The 16,604-nt window shown below is 38.0% G+C and overlaps 1 protein-coding gene across 2 annotated transcripts in view; it reads left to right on the plus strand.

The window, feature by feature from the left end:
* LUZP2 (leucine zipper protein 2) overlaps window positions 1-16,604 on the plus strand; it is a 253,367-nt gene that overhangs the window by 182,671 nt on the left and 54,092 nt on the right. The gene's annotated exons all lie outside the window — the stretch shown is intronic.

Here is a 16,604-nt window from a genome sequence, read left to right on the forward strand (position 1 = left end):
ATGAATTGCTTATATCAGTAGTTTGTAGTCCTGTCTGACACACAGTTATCTATGAAGCTTGTAAAAACTACCTACACCCAAACCTCTCCCTTAAATATTCTGTTTCTGGGCCTATTCCTGAAAATTTTACTCAGAATATTTGGAGACAGGCTTTAAGATTTATTACTATTATTTTTTGAAGATCCACAAGTGATCCAAATGTATAGTCAAGGTTAAGACTTAGGGTTAAGTGATTTTTCCAAGTCTACAAATGTATTAAATAAATGACAAAAAAGAAAACATATCTTCAAGGACCAGATAGGTGGGTCAAGTCTCATTCCATGTCTTTTTAATCAATTGAGTTATTAAAATCATTCTATCTACAAGAGCCATAGATTTCCTAACCAAAATTAGTGCAACACTAGCCAAAAGGTTCAACATTTCTGCATGTTGATAAGAAATACAATTAGAGAGGTTATTTATTGAAAATTTCATCATTGAATTGAATATGCCATTGTGTTTCTTAATTCCCATGAGAACAACGCAATATGCAGCAAGGCTGTAATGATTTCGGTTGGAAAGGGTCTTTGTATAGGGCAGATACAGTGGGTAAGAATTCAAAGTGAAGCAGTAGCAGGCGGAATTCTACTTCTGACCATATGACAAATTTTATATTCAGTAAAATCCTTTTGCTCAATACATTTAGATTTTCGTAAATTATAGCATATATTCTTTTAATGCTTTTACAAACTCTCAAGAAAAAAATCAATTCCCAAGTGCAAATAAACAATTGAAACAAAACTGTTAAATGAACCTGAAGTCAAGTAGTTTCTTAGGGACATATACCACATACAAGATTAACTGGCATGTAGATGCTTCAGACCTGGGGTCCAGCTGCTAAACCTGAGCCTTTGAATAAAGGTGGGATAGTTAAAGGGGCTATACCCACAATGAAAATGCAGGCTGAGGGTGAGTGAAAAGACAGCCAAGGAAAACTTTCTGCCTCTATTGTGTCTCTGGATTACAAAAAATATAATGACAATGATGAATATAATACAATGATGATAGTATTAACATCTTCCCTTATGCTTTTCAGTATATAAAGTAAATATTAGCACAGTATAAGTAAACCTAAATATATCATCACAATGAATATAGACTAAAAATCCACTTAAATATCTAGAATATTGGCAATTATATTAAAATCCAAATACATGCTATGAGTACTCAAAATGTCAAATGTAAAAAGACAGAAAAAGTATAGATATACAAGAAAAACACTAACTAGAATAAAGTTGTATTAAATGAATTAATGTTGGGCAAAATTGTATTTAGGACAAAGTCATTACCAAAGAGAATCTTTATTTAATATGAATATATTCAATTCCATGATGATTTACTAATTCTAAACATATGTGGATCTAATAAAATAGCATTGTAAATTATAAAGTATCATGTCTATTAAAGTTTAAAATACATACAGCACATGAGTCTAGTTATCCAATAGATCAGTGAGAGAAAAAAGTTAATAAGGATGTGTGCTACTTTATAAACACAATCAACAAGGTTAATTCAGTAAGCAAATGTTGACCTCTTCTCCAACCTTTAGAGAATACACACTCTTTTCAACTACAAAATAAAATTGGTGAGCTGCCAACCATAATCTCTGACCTTGAAGCTACTAATTCATAACAAAAATGTACTTTTTTGTTTATAAATAAATACTTCTAAATAGCTCATTGGTCAGAGACAAAACAATAATGAAAATTTTTAAATATTTACACTGAAGTATTTACAAAAAAACAACATTAATATTGGTATAATGGAGCTATAACAATATCCCAAGGAAAGGTACATTTAAATTCTTATATCAAGAAGATAAGCTAAAATATTAATGAACCAAGCATCCAACTTAAAAAGTTAGAAAGGGAAAATAAATTAAAACCAAGCAAAGAAATAATAGACAAAAGGAAGAAATTAGTGAAAAAGAAAATAAGGAAAATAAACAATGACATTTTAAAAAAAACTAATGAAATAGATTCCAAAGCTGTTGGTCAGAAGATTGACTATAACAAGCAAACTGATATGAGAATGTTACAACAAATACCAAAATATTTTGAATATATAAAACAGGAGAATGCTCTGGAAAAAACTGTATGGAAGTATATTTTGACACCCAAATATGTAGATTTGTATAATTACCAGAACTAGAAAAAAAAAAGAAATACATTGAATTGACATAATCATTAAAGAAACTGAGTTGTCAGAATTTTTCCAAAGCAAAAAAACTAGGCCTGTTTGATTTTAGAAGTAAGTTTTGCCAAAACTTATTAGAACAAATTTTCTTAATCTTATACAATTATTCAAACATAATTGAATGAATTCTTCCGTACGATTTTAGCATAATAGTAACATGAAAAACATGACAGTTTTGAAAAGAAAATTATGGTGAGACAGCTTAATTATAATAAAACATTTCTCTATATTGTGTCAAAATCCTGTTCCCTGCCATTTTCACAAGGGAGGCTATACAGCAGAAGAGAGTGACATCTTGGTCTCTAAGCAGTTTTCTTGGCTGAATCCTGACATTGCCCTTTTCCAGGTGCAAATTCTTGTATAATATTGTTCATTCTGTGTCTTATGGCAATGAAATTTCTAGAATAGTTGGGAATGTAAAACAATGTTAATATATGTAAAGCACTTACAATGGTACTTGGCACACTGTAAGCACTTGATAAATGTAAACCGAAATTATTTTACTGTCTTGAGCTGCATTTAGGGGTGGGGGAACCCTTGTAAATTCTAGGAAATAGTCCATTTATAATTTAAAGTAATTTAAAATGGCATGCAGGTTCTTATGTGCAAGTATCATTGTGACGTTTTACTGAGAATCTACAGCTTTCATTGCATTTGCCACAATGTCTCTGACATACAATGTCTAGAATTGTTCCCAGAAGCAAGCACAACCTTCCACATACCCTGTACTAAATTGACTTCAGTAAATCTCCTTCTTTAGTGACAACTCTTGGGCACACTTTTAGGACCCTGTCTTTAGAGAGGCACCCTATTCCTGTCTTTCTGAAACTGAATTTTGTCATCCAAGCTTTGTTTCCTCCCCAGAATGAAAAATATAATTTTTCTGCCCTTTTTTTTCCTTTCTCCTGAAAAAATTATAATTGCGTTCTTGATAGACGCTCTCTTCAAAGATAAAATATTCTTTTTCAGCAGCACAATGGTTTCCAAGGCAACCTAAGTAACTTACTCGGACAAAGTTGTTTGCCTTTCTCGCTGGGGGAGAACGTTTCTAAGCAGTTGCTGTAATCACACCTGGAGAAAATGGAATGTAAAGCAATGTTGCATTGCTCTCTGTATCTACCTGTGTTGACTGTCTCACCAGGAGCATTTGGAAAAATAAGAGAGCTGTTGTCAAATGCAGAGAACTTTAATGATCCATATAAAGTTCAAAAGTATTGCTACATCCCTGCCTTTTGAATGATAGTAAGTCTGCGAACAGTGTAATCTTTAGAAGAGAGGGATGCTCCTGTGCAAAGCAGGAGAAGGTGGGGCATGTCCTCCAGGTTGCAAGTTGGCCAGCAACACAGGCAATCAATTCTCCATTCATCGTTAGTGGGAAAGAGCAAATGTTTTGAATACAAGTCTGGAGACTGAGACTGATGAAATCAGTTTGGCTTTAAACCTATCATTCTGACCGAGGCAGTGAGGCCTGTGAACTGGTTTATGGTGATTTACAAGTTTCATTCCTCAAGATGAGAAAAAGAAAAGTCATCAAGATGTGGAGCCACAAACAAAATCAGAAATGTTTTCACAGGAAAGATGGGGGAGTGCATGTGGGATAGAAAAACAAAAAACATTCACTGAGCTCTATTTTAAAAGGTGATGTTCAGAGAATTACAGATTGATTGATTTGAAATCCCACAGCTGCATACTGGTGGGACAAGAACTTGAATACAGCACTATTCTTTCCGTGAGTTGTCTATTTCCTCTTTCTCCACATTATTAATTAAAGGGCTTGAGATATTGCCCTGGTAGAGTAGATCAAGTGGTTAGAGGATCCTGATATGCCAAGGTTGCAGGTTAGATCTCTGGTCAGGGCACATACAAGAATCAACCAATGTATGCACAAATAAGTGGAACAACAAATCAATGTTTTTATCTATCTATCTATCTATCTATCTATCTATCTATCTATCTATCTATCATCTATCTATCATCTATGTATCTATCATCTGTCTATCATCTATCTATTATCTATCTATCTATCTATCTATCTATCTATCATCTATCTCTGTCTCTCCCCCTTCCTCTTTCTATATAAAATCAATAAATAAAAATTTTAACAAAAGATATATTTTTTTAAAGGTGTGAAGTATTGATGCTGGTTGATATGGCAATGAAGGGCGCTGTGGCTAACGTCACACTAAGCTTAGGCTATTGAATGATAGTAAAAACCAAAGTTTTTGGAATTGAAACAAGTTGAGTGTGAGCAGCATCTTTGCCACATACTTCTTTTGTAATCTCAGAAATGTAGGTTAGTCCTTCTAAGGTAATGCCATCTGAAAACAGATGTCAGATGCTCAGCAAAATTTCTAGAACTTGGAAAGTTCTTAGTAAATGTTAACTGCTGTTTTGGGTTTTGTTAATACTTAAACATTTCTCTCATTTATAAAGTAGAATCACTTAACCTTAAATATTTGTTGAGAAGTTTTAATAATAGTGTACATAAAACCCTTGATCTGGTCAATTTGCCCACGGTAAATACTTAATAAGTAATGATTTGTAAATGCTAAAGTGTAAGGAGTCAGGTGGTGCGCTTGGCCTGCCCGCCACGCACGGGGGGGCATAGCGGGCCCAGCCGCCTCAGCACTGTCTCTGGGGCTGTCAGGAGCCACCCCACTGCCACCAGCTCTCTCCTGCTTCCTCCCCAGATGACTCTGAAGGTTTCCTCCCCACTCACGCTAAGTGTATTTACCCAAATTTCCCAGTAATACTCTTGACACTGTGGAATGGTGTATTTTTTTAGATTTATTTTTGTCTCTCACAGTCTCCTTTGCAAATTGTCAAGAATGCTCCCCTGTCCTCTTTTGTCCCCTAACATCCTCATAGGACTGTAACTAAAGAGCTCCACGCAACACGTGGCTCACAGAGAGAACCAGATAATCCCGTGGGGGTAATTAGCAGTATAACCGCCCCTCCGGAAAGGAAATTAGACAGTTTTGTGTGGAAGCCCACGGCAACTAGCTTATTGTTCTGTTGGTCATGACAACCAGCCTGGAATGAGATGTTCTAAGGAAAATCTATTCAAGAGTTTTTTCCAGAAGCAAAGTGATATCTGCCAGATGCAATGACCCACTTAGTAACATACATGCAACCACATTTTTTTGTAAAGTAACATGTATTTGAAAGAGGAGCTGTGGCACACAATGCTTATAACATCCTTCTGTGTGCAGAGCCCTGTGCCACATGCAGAGGCATAAAGCAGACACATCTAGCAGATGCCTCTGTCCACACAACAGGTAATGATAAAATTGAGGACGTTGTTGGGGCGGGGTCTTTGGAAATCCGGGGAGGCTTCATAGGAATGGCTGTATTTTGCTAGGCTTGGTAGATTTTGTAGAATCTGTGAAGAAACGTAGAATGTGAGAAAATGGCAGAAATGCAGTCAGAGTGCTTGAGAAATACTCAGTTTAATTAGAAAATGTAATTGTCAAAACCCCCAGGAGTGTGGTGGGAGGTGAGTGTGGAGATAGACCGAGGCCATGCTAAGGTGCACGGATGCTGCAAATGGTACTTATTGCACAGGACTGCAGAGAATAAAACGGTATTAATTTTGGATCCGAGCAAATAAATTAGTGTCTTTTAAACAGATGAGCATTTATTTCATTGTTCTGCTATGTGAAATCGAAGTTTCTTCCTTTCTTATTTTAAGGAGACATTCCCACTCTGTTTCAGCCTTGTCTGATCTTAGTATAGCCCGACCCCTCCCCTTTCCCCATACTAGCCCGACACATTTAAGTCTCCCCCTTCACCCATGGAAAAAGCTGGATTTCATTATAAAAGGCGATTCTTTCCTTCTATAGTTGCCTCTAAGTGTTCTCCCCCCTCACATTCTGCTTCCTAAATGCATCACATTTCGGATAACTTCTTAATACCTGAGCCACTCTTGTCGAAGTTGTAAACTTTTCTGAATTTTCCTCTCTACTCCATGTTTAGTTTCAGCTTCAAGGCTAGCCTGAGTTAAAGGTCCAGACCTCTGTGTGTGTGCACACGAGCGTGTGTGTGTGTGTGTGTGTGTGTGTGTGTGTGAGAGAGAGAGAGAGAGAGAGAGAGAGAGAGAGAGAGAGAGCGAGCTAGTGCTGCAAATTTCAAAGAAAAATGTAAATATTAATTTTGCTGAGAAGCGTTCCCAGCCTCCCCAAGATGGCAACCTTAACTCCTCTGGGCTACATAAAACCTAGCTGATATCAATAACCGGCATTTACAGTGTCAGTATAGCTTGTTCAGCCCGCGCCTCTGTGTCTCAGTGTATTGTCTGTTTAAGCCAGGAGGCAGGTTTCATTCATCTTCATATCCCAGTTCCAATCAGAAAGGCTAATATATAGCAGAATCTCAGTAGATGTTACTAGAATTGGGTAGGATTAAAGGCAGATTGAGGCACAATCTATCTTGGTATTCCAGACACGTCATCTCTTTAGAGAAATTTTTTTTACAGAGGTTTTCAGAATTATTCACAAATATCAGTCACAGGAGGAGGCATTCAATATCCTAAATAAGTAGAAAATAACGTTTAGAACTTGCTAGATGATTAGAGAAGGAAAATAAGACACTTGTGTTTCCTTTTGAAGCATAACCACCCTGAACTCAATGACTGTCATTCCTAGTGAGACAGCTAAACAAAAACCAGAGACAATAAACAGAATGGCCAGTGAAGTGATAATTAAGTACAGGCAGGTAAGACCTGACCCACAAGAGCAGCCCGAACAGAATTATCGGGCAAGGCGTGTAAACATGACCCGGTAGATACTAATCTTGGGGGGAGTCACCAGGGGCCCCTTAAGAGGGAAGGAAAGCGGATATTGTTTTTATAAAGAACATGGCCTTGTGAATAGAATATTCCATGGTTTTTGTGACTGCCTGGCAGTGCAAAGTAGTCCTGGAGGCAATTGTGGCAGACTGTTCATTTTTGCCTTCAGAACATCCAGCCTGTCTTCTCCTGCTATCGTCTTGCTCTCCCATCTGGAGAAAATCTCCAGTCTGAGGTCTTGCTGTCTCCTGCTGCCTTCTGTTCACAGGAGCTGAGGAAGGTCAGACCCTTTCATTTGTCCTCTTGCACAATCATATGGCCTGAACATCCTGATCATACATTTTCTGCCAGGATTTTGAAGGCTTAGAGAGTATTTTGGAGGAGCCATTCACAGTAGCTGCAGTCTAATCTCGGCTATTGTTTCTCTGCACAGCCTCCTGAGTTCCCTGGGGCTCCTCGCAGGCATCTGTTTCTGTTACTTTCAATCAAGAAACCTGTCTCTTCAAGGTGGTACTCCCTGGTTTTAGAAACCCTGTGTTTCTGATGCTGTTCACTCAAGAATTACCCAAGAAATTTGGTCTGTTTTCATCTGTCACAGACTACCAGTGATAGGAGAGTCTGAAGGGGATTGCTCTTGGTTAATATATTTTATTGAAAAAAAAAATCATTTGATTGGAGTCTTTACCCTGATCATCATTGGTAGGAAATTCAATAACTGTTGCTCTTTACTGAAGTCCCAGATTACAATCTACATGTAAGAGAAACAGTGAGAAGACAAATTGGCCATGGGATGAATGTCTTTATTTGGTGAATAATCTCTTCTGGAAAACATTTATGTTGCTTCCATGTCTTATATTATTATAAAATATTGAATGATGAACAGCTTTTTGCTTGGTACTTCTTTTTCCCCTATTCTATTTTTAGTTTCATTCTTAAAAAATGATAGTACTGAGTTATTATGTAACAATATTTACAAGATTGTTAAATATACTGTCAAACTATTTCTCAGAAGGGTTATCCAAATTTATCATTCCTTTAGCAGTGTTTAAAAATACCCTTTCATTATATTTTCACTTTCCCTCTCTTATCAAGTACTTCATATTCTCTATAAGCTTTTTTAAACAAATTTGATACATAAAAAACTGTTATTTCTTGTGAATTTGAATTGTGTTGATTACTAGTGAGGTTGTCATCCACAATTTTCTTATGGAAATAGTCTATTAATAACCTTAAATCACCAATACAATGTTCCTTTTTATCTGGCTACAATTTGCCTCTTAAAATTTTGTCATCTCTCCTATCAATCAGGTGCTATCAACTAGTCATCAAGTATATTTGATTCCAGAGATCACCCATTCTGTAAGTTGTGCTGTCTACCTGAATTCATCCCCTCTGGGCACTTCATTCTTGATTTTAATGGTCAGAAAGCCTTTTTAGGGAGCCTGAATTTCACCAGAAGTACCACAACCTCCAGTCTGCCCCTGAAGACCCATCAGGTTGTCTTTCAATCAGGTTCTGGGACTTCCTTCGGCAAAGAGCAATGCTTTTCAAATTTATTTAATCAGAGTTGTTTCTGATGTGATGACCATTACTCTTTCATAAAGCCATTATTCCTTAAAACCCACATGAAGAATTGTTCAACAGAAGCTGGAGAAATTCTTTAATTCAGAACTTTATGAAGCCAACACAAGCATTTCTTTGAGAATGACTGGCCCACATTTTGGGGTGAGCTTCAATGGAGTTACGGTGGGAAGCAATTTTCACAAACTATGATGAGACACAAGCCCTTATGCAATTATCTTTTTATTCTTTCCCTTCTCTTACTAGGGAGCGATGGAAACCTGGACTTCCCATCGGCCTGCCTTCGATTCTGGTCTTCTGTGGGCCCCCTCTTCCTGTCCCTCCACCTTCCTTCTCCTTACTGTAATAAATGCCCAGGCCATTGCAACTCCCTTGCATGCGTGCAGACACTGTCTCTGCCCGCAGCACTCTGCCCCGGGCTGTCTGTGCTTTCATCCGTAGGTACGTTCCTCAGGCCTCCCCTACAGGTACTGAACCCCCCACATGCCATCGCCAGTCTAAGTCAGGAGCTTGCTGAAGGAGGCTCGTTCTCTCTAACGTGCTTTGCACAGTGTATGCTACTAGTTGTGGTGCTTGTATCCATCTGGAGTGATTTCACTCTGCACTTCTTGGCTCTGCTGTACCCCCTGGTCTAAGCCTTGTGTCCTGCCCTGGCTGTAGCAGCTCAGCAGTGCATCTATTGAACCATCTGAGGAATATTAAGCACTTTGGAGGGTCCAAAAATATATTAAAAATAGTAATTACCTATTAATTCTTCAATGGTCCTCTCTTCCCACATGTTTTGACCCCCCATTTTATACTCATCAAAATGGAGAGTGATTTAAACATATGGAAGCACTAGAAGCACACATGGATTTTTCTGATCAACAGTAAACCCCATATTTTAGGAGAATCCTCCACTCTGTAGGTTTTAGTTTATGCTTCCCTCTCACTGACATTTGTGTATATGGCAGCTGAAAAATCACATTTTTTATATTTACCAAGAACTTTCACATTTATTGTTTCCTTTCATTCTCACACTGGCATAATGAAGAGGCAGATATAATTATAGATGGCGACACGGAGGCTTAGAAATGTCACGGAACAGATATGTCCATGGTGACAGCTTGGAAATGGTAGACCCAAGACTAAAATATATGGCCTGTGAATTGTGTTTCACGTTTTCCCTCCTCCTCTCTAGCAGCCCATCGATTAGAAGGAGAAGCCTTGGTTTGGACTGTAAGGAGGGCGGTGTTAGAAGCCTTCCCCTGGTTCTGTCTAATCAGCCACGTACAGGTGCACATGATGCGAGCAGATGGAAATGCAATTAAGACAGATGTGATGCGGGTTCACGCACAGGCGCTAATGCTGTAAACCCCGGTGCTAAGCTAAAAGCACCTATCACAGGGAACACAGCGCAGAAAGAGTCAGCTGTGGGCGCAGGATTTGTACAAGCTGTAGGTCTTTCCAAATTTTCAAAGCCAAATGGCATTTAGTGATTTCAAAGTCCTACAGCTATTCATAACTTCCGTAGGTGGTGAATACATTGTTGAACTTAATTAGAAGAAAATAAAGGTACCTGCAGGATCAGTGATCATTTACACTAGAAGCCCAGCATAAGATAGGTCAGAGTGACAGAGTGACAAAAGCTTTGGGCTTCGGAGTGTGAGTTATTGTACCTGCATTATGGGAAGAGTCTAGATTAGTGCTGGGGGCAGACAGTCAGTACCACTTCCCTGCCACTTCCCTCAGGAAAACCCTTTCACCTTAGATACTGTTTTCAACATTTAAAAAGATGCTAAGTAGGCCTTCTAATGGGGATAAACTGTAAGCCCTGAGGAGAGAGGTTTCACTGTGAACATCCTCATGGGTCAGAGTTGGCAAAGCTGAAGCCACACTGGGGTTATGCTTGGGGTTACGCTCTGACTCTCCTCCTTATTATTTGGGAAATAGTTGCAAGAAGCTGAAGAAGAGGACAGGCCCTGTGTTCAGATAAAAACCTCAGTCTACCTCTGCCTCTGAATAGCTGTGTGGCACTGTGCAAGCCTCTTGACCTCTCTGAGCATCAGTTTACTTGTCTGTTAAGCAGGAATGCTACATCGTGCTAGCAACCTCACAGGGTTGTTAAGCAGCTTGTATGAGATAACACTTAAAAGTTTGACTGTTTTTGGTGATTCTATATATCTTTTGTAATATTTGAGCTCTAACACCGGCCAGGGATTGATAAGCATAAGGTAACCAACCCTCAGATACTGTGGAGAGTATTAGTAATGGAAGGACAGAAGATAAGACAGATTCTAAAAGAATTAAAATCTATTCATTTCTTCCTCTCACACTGCAATGGTTTTAATGTGCATAAGACTCTCCTGGGGGTAATGCTAAAATGTAGGATCCTGAGCTGCATAACCAGATATTGTGATATACCCACTCTGGGCAGGAACCAGGATTTTGATTTATTATTAAACACCCTAGGTCATTCTGAAGGTAATTTGAAGACCCCAATGTTGGAAATCTTGAGTAAGCCCTTCATCTATGATGTTTCCTTGCCAGATGGGTAATAAGTGACTTGGGAGCAAGCACCAAAATTCGTAATTAATTGCATAAGCACTCCCCAGCCTCCTTTGCAGCTGTCCGGGGCCACGTACCTAAGTTCCGGCCACTGTTCTATAAACAGAAGAGATGTCAGCGTCTTCCAGGTTGTATCTCTAAAGGATGGTGGAATGTAGATATAGAGGTCAGGACATCCTGGGCCAAACAGGCAAGGGGAGCACCAGAGAGATGGCAGCACATCGAGTGAGAAGGAGCCTGGCCTTCAACAGCTTCGAGAGTCGCAACACTTTGACTTTTGTGTCAGAAAGTCAGAGAAAGGAACTTCTGTCTTATTTAAGATTCTGCTTTCTGGGTCTCTATCACACAGAGCTAAACACATTTTCTTCTAACTAATAAAAGTATCAAATAAATACCCAGGATTAGAACAATGCAATACTAGAATATAAAATGTGCAGACTTAGTTATCTCACTTGCAAAAGGGGCATTCTAGCACCTCTCTCATAAGGCTGTTAGAAGAACCATAGAGATAAAGATGCATGCAAACTGTGTGATGAAATGTCTGCACTTTATAAGCAAACAGTCTTATCAATGTTTTTATGGCTAATGAGTAATTTATAAATCATTATTCATGACTATAAGCCATGGACTCTATGATTAAGATACTTACCATGTGAAGGTTGGTAGAGTAATTTAGATAGGAAAAAAACCTGCCTCCAACTCTAAGCTTTAAGTGTTACTTGAGTGAACTCCAGGTGAAAAGATCTTGAGTGGAAAACACTAGCTGAGTCTACATTTGGCATCAAAACCCTAATGAGTTTGTTGGGAACCACACTGCAAGTCAAGCAATGGCAATGCTGAATTTCAAGGCCCTTACCAAACACCGAGGAAATGTCTGTGAAAGTGGATTTTAGAAAGGTTATTTGAATGGCCGATTTATTATTATTCATGAAGAGTATGCAGTGCAAGGTTTATGTTAAAGGCTGTTTGAATTGTGTTCCCATCATCATGAAAAATAGGCCTGTCACAGTCCTGCAGTCAGAAAGATTTATGGGTGTTCTTTTACTTTATTTGAGAGGTCTGCTTAGTAGTGACACTGGAGTAGCATATGAAGGTGGCCATGTGTTAGTCGCATAACGTGTATTATTTAATATCTCTCAAGGTGTGCTGGTGGAGTTGAAAGAACAGGGGTAGTTAACTTAAAATATTTGTCAGTGATATGAACTAGAGAGATCTTGTGTAGCTGTGAGCGCAGAACCAGAAATGAAAGCCGTTAGATTCTCTCTGTATAAATCTGGGGTGGGTTCTCACATTTGCTTTCAGCGTGCTTCTCAAACTTGGGGGAACAGCAGAATCACTCGAAAGGCTTGTTAAATACAGGCAGCTGGGCCCCACTATCAGACATTCTGACTCAGTAAGTTTGGATCAATTTGGGGCCTAAGAATTTGTATTTCTAATAAGTCCCCAGGTGATGCTGATGCTGCTATTCTGGAAACACATTTTGAGGCCTACTGGCTTATAGGAAGCCCCTGCAAGCTTAAGAGATTCACCTAATCCAAGTGCCCTCACCTCACTGTTACATGGGTTTCGTCATTATGATAATACTCCAGGTGTCTGTAAGAAACTTCCCAAGTGTCTTCCAAAGTGGCTGTCCCGTTCTCACCAGCAGGGAATGAGAGTTCCTGCTGTTCCATTTCTTCCACAGTATTTGGCACTGTGGGTAATTTGAATCTTTGCATTTCTAATAGATGTGCAGTGGTTTCTCATTGCTGTTTTAATTTGCAATCCCTAGTGGCTTGTAATGTGGAGCATCAATATTGTATGTTAATGTGATTTGGACCCACCATGTCTTTTCATACTCACCATACTTGGTTACAGGAGCACTTATTTAATATTTAAAGAAAATGAATAAATGGGTAAAAGAATGGATGATAAAATGAATCAAATCCAAACTGGGACTCTGACTTTAATGGTAAATATTCTGACACAGTTAGAGGCCAAAACTGAGATGGAGAGAGGTAGCTTCGCCATGAGCTCCTTTGGCATCATCATCTGAGCAGCTGCCCCCGCCATGCATTGAGAATGCACCCCGAACACAGATGTTTTCTCCCAGATCAAATTAATCATTCACATGCGAAAAATGATACTGACATAATTTCCTTTCAAAGGAGAGAATCCGTGTGGCACAGCAGTCCTTGCTCTTCTCCCAGCATGCCCACTCACTCAGAGTACAACTGATGGAGCAGGATTATTAAGTTCTACACAAGCAGAAAAGGGATGCTGGAAGAATACTTAATGTTTAAGGCACATGAGCAAACTTTCAGATTGCACTGAGCAGACCTGTGCTTCAGAAAAAGGTAGTAGCAGATGCATTTGACCCTAAATAAAGCACATTTTGATTTTACTATTGGATTTTCTTCAGACTTCTCTATTGGTCTCTCTGAACTTCTTTAGTTTAAGAATAAACACTAAGCAGTTATCTTGTTGCGAGCAGCTTTAACCAGCCTCACCTATGGTTTGAGCAGATATCCAGAAGAAACTATCTAACCAGTGCTAACATCTTAGCGCAGCTCAATTTGTTTTACTCAGTCAGATAGAATAGAGATTACTCTGCAATAAAAAGCATAACACCTAGTGAAGTGCCTGATATTAATCATACTAAGCTGTTTACTAAGAAGGGGCGTTTGAATCAGTACAGATTAGGCCTAACTATAGCTATAGACACTCGGTAGAAATTCTACTTTATTTTTGCATATACCTACAAAACAGGCATATCTACTTAATGCTGGAAAGTGAAGCAAAATTTCCCATCATTGATATTTCCACCAGTGGTATACAGGGCCCTAGGTGGCCAACCTAACACTCTTTCACCAGTATCTTATAGGTGATTTATTAAACATCTAAATTTCTAGTGCATATACTTTTCTCTCTCTTGCAGTTTCCTATTATTTGACTGACTCTTTTACACATCAAAAGACATATCAGTGTCACCCCCTGAGCAGATGCCTCTCCAGAGCCTTTGAGCACTACTGTCAGCTTCCTTCAAGGATTGTGAGCTCCTTGAAGAGAGAGATTATTTAGCCCCATTCCTAGTACTTGGAAGGTCTTTATAAATGTTGACAAGAATATTAATACTTTTCTCGCAATGTTATTTCTGGAGTGAATGGCATCTCAGAGAGTTAGCCACATTTTTTAACCCATCAGAATGTGAGCTCTGTGATAAGGAAAGGGAGTTATTAATAACAGCAAAAGCAGGTTCTGTTTCCAAGAGAACTGTCTGTTTTAAAAGAAAAACAAACCAGATATATAGAGAGAAACCACTGAAAGCAATGACTTCCTCAGTAAACTTTTCTTTATTGGTAAGAGAAATTACAGTGTTCATTAGCCAGAAAGTGTCTACCATCTTCAAAAATAATAATATATGTATCCTGGCTGGGTATCTCAGTTAGTTAGGACGTCATCTCAATACTCCAGGTTGAGGGTTCTATCCCCAGTCAGAGCACATAGAAGAATCAATCAATGAATGCATAAGTAAGTGGAACAACAAATCCCTCTCTCAAAAATTAATAAAATTTTTAAAAAATTAAATAATATATGTAAATTGTGATGCTGAAACCCTGATCCATCCTGGAATGCTGTCTTAATCATCAAAAAAGTTTACTCTTCCTTATTTTCTACAAGCAAAGTGAATTTTTATTGGAATAATAATAGCTAGTATTTATTGAGTGCTTACCATGTGATGGTCATTATTATAAATGTTTTGCTTATATCATCACATTTAATACAACCACCTCATTAAATTGGCCATGAGAGTTACCTCATTTTATGGAGGAGAAAACAGGCATCGGAGGGTACAAGATGCATCCAAAGTCACTAATCTTGTTTTTAAAAGTGGGGCTTAAGAACAGCTGTTCTGTCCCAAGAACCCAGACACTATGCTATATTATTTCCATAATATTAGAAAAGTGATCTTGTAGGTATAAAATGAGGCTAACCAGAACACAGAATATCTAATTAATTTAGTCAATGAATTGGAATGTATTGCAATTACATCTTACCTGACATAAGAAAAAGTCATCATTTCATGTCTCTCATGTCCCCCCTCAATGGTGCGGCAATAGTCCTGAAGCTGCAAAAAATCTGAGAGATGACCTAGGCATTCTCCATTATTTCACATATGTTGACCCTGGATATCTAGGAGTTAAATTATTTGCACTAAATATTATAGCTAGTTTGGTGCTAAGCTAAAGAAGAAACTCTCAGAATGCACTTTTAAATTTTCTAATGAATTGGAGCCACCCTCTTCCTGAGATAACCTTAGTGAGGAAATCTTGGAGCACTTGTAAAACTTTTGTTACAACTGCAACCAATATAGAATTCCGGTTGGCAAGGGGTATCTGCTATCAGTTGGATGAGATAGCATGGCTATCTGGTGGTCTTATTTAAATATTTATAGAATGATCCTATCACTCATGTACTCAATTCTAAATCTGTCTGTAAAAGTATAAATCTTTATTAAAGTAGCAATTAGCCTATATATATATATATATATATTAAATCATAGGATAATATTTGAACAATGGGATGATTTAGGAAAAAATAATGCAAATATTTGGTTTTGATTAAGTATCTATCTTGCTGCCTGCATTATAATTTTTTTATTATTCCAAAGAAAATATCTTTAAGCCTTTTTTGGACCAAAATAATTTCAGTGGTTTAAAGCTCTGCATTTATATTATGATATAGATAGGAGGCTGATTTCATTTGGTCTCTTTCTCCATTATCAATTTGAAATTATTTTGTAGGCAATTCATCTCCCTCTATTTTGAAATTCTACTTTTTTCTTTTACGTGGCTTAAAAATTTGCATCTGAGAATTGATGAAATAAACTCATAGTTTAGATCTCAGTCTTGTACCTCCTCCCTTTCCTGAGGTGTTCCCAATAAAGGACCCTTAGACAATTTGTAAAATGTCATAACATCTGCCAATATTTAGAAGCAAAGCATTTACGTTTCATATTACCTCTAAATTCTGCTGTTTTTCTCAATATGGGCTATAAAATTTCCAATTGCAAAATGACTTATTTCCAAAGGCATGCCCATTTTTCAGGCATTTTAAAAACCCATTTAAATGGAAACAAATGTGGATCACAAGCAGTCACATAGAGTGGCTTTTGCACATCAGTTTTAGAAAGTCCTAAAATAGGAGATGCTTTCATAGTGAGACACAGCAGTCTCTGGTTTTATTTTGAATAACACTCCAAGTGTTTTTACTTTAGGGTCACATTTAATTGCACTGTAAGACATTAGTGCACATTTTCAGCTACATAGCAGCAGTGGTGTATTTTATTTAAACCCAGAAAATAATGTGATAAATACATTTACATAATTCATTATATTTGACAACCCTAAGTGGTCCCAGATTCTGACTTGCAGCATGAAAACTCACTGAGACCTCATCGTTCCACCTTGTAATT

This window comes from Miniopterus schreibersii (genome assembly GCF_964146895.1).
Source record: "Miniopterus schreibersii genome assembly, chromosome: 12".
Classification (NCBI taxonomy): domain Eukaryota; kingdom Metazoa; phylum Chordata; class Mammalia; order Chiroptera; family Miniopteridae; genus Miniopterus; species Miniopterus schreibersii.